Source organism: Pipistrellus hanaki, assembly GCF_964339955.1.
Source record: "Pipistrellus hanaki genome assembly, chromosome: 4".
Classification (NCBI taxonomy): domain Eukaryota; kingdom Metazoa; phylum Chordata; class Mammalia; order Chiroptera; family Vespertilionidae; genus Pipistrellus; species Pipistrellus hanaki.
Window position 1 is genome coordinate 66,350,257 of NC_140506.1, and position 6,467 is coordinate 66,356,723.

Below are 6,467 nucleotides of genomic sequence, written 5' to 3' on the forward strand. Positions count from 1 at the left end.
AACTTAGCCCTTTGTTTTTGGAAAGAGATCCATAAAGATACCGTGTGAGTTCTTAATTACTCAGTGAGAATCTGACCAGTGCCTTGGAAAGACCCAGAATTTTGGCCTTTTTATAGTGTTCCACATTTTCATTGTCACTATTTTTCTTTGAAGTACATTTTAGGAAGAAAAAAAGATTTTTGTGTCTCTGGTCATCCTGTTCATTGACCCTGTTTTTTCACTACTGAAAAAAACCATTTGTCAGTGTGTTGAACTAACATAGAAAACTAGAAACACCTATGAACTCTACAAAATTTTATGACAGAGTTAAAAGTGGCCAACCCATCTGTTACCATCTCCTCAAAAATGGCACAAATAGCCTAAATTCCAATGCAATTGAAACAAGACAAAATGGACCATTTACTGTGCAGTATCATTTTTTTTCTTTCTTCCTTGTTCTTTTATTTCTTTCTTTCTTTCTTTTTTCTTTTTCTTTTCTTTTTTTTTCTTTCTTTTGTTTCTTTTTAAGGCATGGAAGCATTTGCTGAAATGTGATATCTGTAAAAACAAGCCACAGGGAAAATAAAAAGAAAAAAGAAAAGAAAGAAAAGCAAAACATCTCGCACAGTGATGCTATACTCTTACATTTAGCCTACCCACACAAATTGGTCCCAGCAGTTTTCTCTTTAATTCAGGATTTATGGAAACATCTGAGATTATAAAATTAACCAAACAAAAACAGATGCTATAATTGTGAGGGACTCAATTCTTGGATGAATATCAGAGCTCAACTTTAGTGCATGGAATGGAAACATTTTAGCTTAAGTTCTTCTATATCAGTTTACAAGCTGATGTGGCTATTGCACATGAAAATAACTATGTTAAACAGCTTGGAGAAATGAAATTATGTTCATATAAGTGGCTCATTTTTCTCCCTTTCAAAAAAAAAAAAAAAAAGACAAGGACTATTAAAATGATAATTTCCTCAAGTTTCTTAATTAATAATATAAAACCTCCCATCTATATTTACAATTCCTATGAAGGACTGGGGGAGAGTCATGTCTTAGAAATAGCTTCCACATTGTACTTTTATATTTCTCTGGGGCGACACAGAATAACTCCATTGTCATCTAGTTTGCATATTTATTGTGCAAGACCAATTTTGAGCAGTACTTAGCATTTTGCCAAAGGTAGCTTCCACCAAAGGAAAAAGAACATCTTTCTATTTGAAGTAAGAGTAACTGTTTAGAGGTGGAAGAAAATACCCTTCTAGACTAGGCTATACTTAGACCTTGTAAAGGAAATGGAAATTATCCTTTGGGGAAAGAGACGTAAAAAACAAAACAAAAAAGATGAACTTTGCTAGTTGTATTTCCATTTAAAGACTGAATGAGGTTGTAGCAACTGACTCCTTGTGGCTATGCTCTTGCCCAGACTATTTTTTTTTTTTTTGGTAAAAATACAAAGAAAATTAGAGACTTCTGTCTTCTTTTTAGGAATGAAGGGCCTTTAAGTGATCTAAGATGCTTTTTCTGTAAAATAGTGGGTTTCAAGAACACATGGCAAAAGCTATGGTTCAAAGAGTGAGTAAAAGGGCTTTGTAAACACACTTAGAGAAATGTCAGGAAAATACCTCCAAGGGACCTTGGCCAAGACTTGTTTATTGGATTTACACAATTGAACCAATCATGATTAAATTGCCTCAGGGCAAAAGTTCAAAGGCATAACAATCAGAATACATAAAAACTAGAGCCGCAACTGGCATATATTAAAATAAATAAGATGTCAATGCAAAGAGACGTGTCTTTTAGTTCCTTACAGTCTTGTAGAATCTGGTCATTAGACAAGGATTGGGCCAAACTATGGTGAACAAAGAATCCCACAAACAAGGGCCTAGAAATCTAATTTCGTTTGAGTTCTTTATGGATGAAATGTGGTAACTGTTAGCTGGAGCCCTCCAATTGATTTATAGCTCTATGCAGTTGAATAAGCAGTGTTCCCACTGTGTATCCCAGGGAACACAAAACTCATGGAATGTTAATAAGTATTAGCCAAATGCTCTGCTTTCCCACCAAAGTGAATCATCTGGGAAGCATGGATGTAAATCTGGTTTTCCAAATTGTCCATTTTCCTGGAATCCAGGTTTCCCAAACTTATTATATTTGACATCAGAGTCCCCTTTTCTGCGGCAACTCTTACAGGAACAGTGAAAAACCCAAATTTAAGTTAACTCATTTACAAGCTCTGTACATAGTGCTAGGCCTAAAGTGAAGAAAGCCTGTTGGTTAGTCCATGCTGTCTTCTAAGTCCCAGTCAGCCCCATTTTTCTTCCATAATAAGGCAGCCTTCCTTCCCACTTAAGAACTTAGCCCTTTCCTGTTTTTGTCAATCAAATTTTGATCTGACTCTCTTAAAAGTAAGGTAAAAATGGTTAACAGTAGCTTGAATATTTTTCTTCATGCATGCATTTTCATGCAACAGGAGAGAGTTTTGATGTGAAAGAAAATAATTTTCACCTAGATATTTTAGGCAAGCGAGAGCAATGTTTGGAGAACCAATGAAGAGTATTTACAGGATTCTTGACCCCATGTGCCAGAGATAGCCATACCTGACAGTGACACAGCCCAAGCTATTGAGGGTTTAGAAACATGAAATTAGTATTTTTAACTGGCCAAGAGGTCTCTGATGCCTTTTATTCTCAAGTTCCCTGTATCTGACAAATTCTGTGAGTTATCTGATAACAGCTTCACCATGACCTTCATATTTAATCTTCTAAGTTTCAAACCCAGAAGAGAGTACCATGCCTGGTATTGAAAAAAGATTTCCTTTTCATATAGCAGCCCACAAGAATCACTTATTATAGAAATTTCCCCAGAATAGCCTCCTGATAATTTCCTCCTATTTCCCACTTATCAGCTCTAGTTCGAAATTTATTCTGCCCACAGGATAATTTCAAAAGAGAGATATCGCCTCTCATTTCATCTTTTTTTCTTCTCCAAGCATAATATCTTCATTCTTTGTATGGCAAAGCATCAGGCTCCTCATAATTCTGGATATCTTACTTTAGATCTTACCTTGATTGCCAATATAACTCAAGTTTGGACCCCAAATCAGCAAATGTGAAACTCGGCATAGAATAGAGGAGATGCACTACATCAAGTTCATTATTCTACAGATTCTTTACTCACTTTTAAAAATACTTTTAATTGGAACTACAAATATCTCTTTCTTATTCTCTGTAACCTCTTCAATTCTGCATGACCTTTCAAAAATTGTTTGGCCCTGAATTCACATCAACAGGATTCTTCCACATCCTTTCACTCAAGCTCATCTGATTAAGTTATTCTGAATAATTTAATCCAATCAGTAATTATTTCAACTAAACTGTAGTGGAATTTCTTTCTTAAATTATTGTTATATCTTTTCACTAAAGAGAAAACTTTTACAGAGCACTGCCTGTGTCCCAGATACTGTGGTGGAGTCAAACAATGATGTCACCTGTGCCACTGAAGAGCTACAATCTAATATAGGAAAGAAACATGTACACAACTAATCATAATGCAATGACATGGCTTTTGAACAGAGATAGGACAACAGGCCAAGAAGAGGGGGAGAAAAAGAGCAATTAATGGGAAGACCACTTTATGCCTCAGTTTCTTTATAAGTAAAGTAGTAATAAAATACCTGATCTGGGAATTAATGCCTGTCATATAATAAGAGCTTAATAAATATCAGCTCTCATTATTAGTTAAGACTTTTGATGTTTAAAGTCATTAAAAAATTTAGTAAATTAAGGATTCTCTTATTTTCTCATCAAGAAGGACGATTTGGGGTCCACTTTAGGAGATCTTCCTAAAATTTAGTATTCTTCTAAATGCTAAGAGTAAAAGTGATGAGTTTCTTCTGTAAATATTACTGAAGTAGGTGCTGAGTGATCTGTATGGCTTTCTGTATTCAGTTTGAGGTTGGTTGGATTAGCTCCCGAATGACTGAGATGTCACTACAGATCAGTTGGTATTGGCTAGCTGTGAATGTACTTAGCTGTGCTTGGCTCAGTGGGAAAGGGTACTGACCAATTAGTCGTATCATTTTTGGGAACAGGAGGGGAGGGGATGGCATCAATGTCGTTTAATTGGTTACCCTGAGCTAGATTTTCTTACTAGAAAGGCACCTGGCACAAGAGCCAACCAAATGGCTGAAGCTCAGCTGGCAATGGATGCTCTGAGGTTTGGGTTGGCATCCAAGGGCACTGCACTCTCCAGAAAGTGCTCATACAATCTGTTTGCACCACAATCCATGAAGTAATAGTTCCCCAAGGTATCCAGAAAGTCAATACTCTAAAGTCCAAGCAGAAAGCCAGTGAACATCTTGACTATTTTCCCGTTACAGGGTTTTTTCATTCTGTAAACACTTACTGAGCCATGTTGTTCTAACTACCACAAATGAGATAAAGAACAAGACAAATAAAGCCCAAATATTCAAGGCACCTACATTTTAGTTAAGAGAAGACAGTCAAGAAACAAAGTATTACCCAGCAATCTATGTATATAAAAACCTAAATGACCATCTGACTGTTCGACCATCCAACTGGAAGCTAAGACATGCAATGACCACCAGGGGACAGATGCTCTAATGAGTAGCTATGATGTACACTGACCACCAGTGGCAGATGCTCAATGCAGCTGCTGCCTAGGGGGATAGGCATCATCCAATCCTTTGAGGACCCAAATAGAAGAAAAAAGGCTGATAGTGCACAAATTTGCTCTCTGCCCATCTTCTCTTACTCTCTGGCATTGGACATCAGCACTCCTGGTTCCCAGGCCTTTGGACTCAGCATGACACTTACACCATTGGCTTCCCTAGTTCTCAGGCCTTTGAGCTTGAACTAGAACTTACACCACCAGCTTTTCTGGCTGTCCTGTTTGAGGATAGCAGATTATTTAGACCTCCAAATTTCTAATTGGTGAAAGAAAATAGTTATAGAGATTATATTTTATGAATATGTAAATGAAAGCATATAATATTAAATATTGAATTAGGAATATTATTGAATCCAAAAAGCTCAGACTAAAGATTGAAGCAGAAAGATAAATTAACTTCTAAGGGATTCTACATTACAGCCCCTGGGGCTCATCTGTAAATAGCCCAAAAGAATAATAACAAAATTAAATGAAACAATTGATTAAACATTCTTTAAAATCTGTTTATGATATGTCTCTACCCATTTTACTTTGGAGTGAATTAGAATGAAAAAAAAATGTTTACCATCCACTTCTTTCTCTGTCTGTCCATGTAATAAAGCATGGATCTGAGAACTTCAGAAGTCCAGCCTAAAAGGTATCTTAAGGGTCATCTTTTATGTGACCTATGTCCTAAAATGGAGAGGGAGAGAGAGTGTGGGAAGGAGAGAGGGTGTGATCAACTGTGAGAGAGAAAGAGAGGGAGAAAAAGGAATGCAGAAGGAAAGAAGGAGGGAGAGAAAGAAGAGAGAAGGAGAGAGAGGAACAAAGAAGGAAGAAAAGAGAGAGAGAGATACTATTATTTGGGGTTAAAATATAGAATAAAATAGAAAAAAATTAAAATTCCCCTAGCCAAAAACTTGATTGAGCTTAATGCTTTATACCAAATGTTAATGTTTTTGAACATTAGTGTTTTCAACATTTGCTCAAAGTTTACTTTCTATTTTCAATAAAAACTTGCTACATGAAAGGCATTATTTCCAGTTATATTCTATGAAAGCTAAAACAATAAAACTCATCCCAGTTCTGAACAGGCCCTTAATATATGTTTTATAGAGAGGGGGAGAAGGGGAGAGGGGGGGTACACAAATTCATGCACAGGTGGGGTGGGTCCCTCAGCCTGGCTGGCTATCAGGGCCGCTGGCCAGGGGAGGAACTGCAGGAGGTTGGCTATGGGAGCACACTGACCACCAGGGGGCAGCTCCTGCATTGAATATCTGTCCCCTGGTGGTCAGTGCACATCATAGCTACTGGCCGGTCATCTGGTCATCTGGTCTTAACAGTTGCTTAAGATTTTATATATATAGATAAACCAAATAGTATAAAACATACTTGGTGCTACCAAAGGGAGCTATGGGACAGCATTAACCTCTACATAATTTCTACCAATCCCAAACCTTGCCTGAAAACTCATAATGTAAGTAAAAGTGTTCTTCTTCCTATGCATGTATAATTTTAATCATTCCCTTGCCCTCTCTTCCAGTTTGCTACCTTTAAGATACTCCCTTCAGAAATTCTAGACACAATAGATCCTTTGCTGTAAAGCAGAGGAGGGAAGATCAGTCCAATTTTGGAAGAAAGGGAATGAACAGAATGTGAGAAATCCTCAGAGAGATGACTAGAGTGTTAGTTTATAGATCTGTTGGAGTTCCACAAGCAGGGAAGAGTGTTATATGATGTGGGATGAGGAGGGACTGTGTGTGAGACCGGCCAAGACATCTACAGTGTTAATTTTGTTTCAATAAAAGT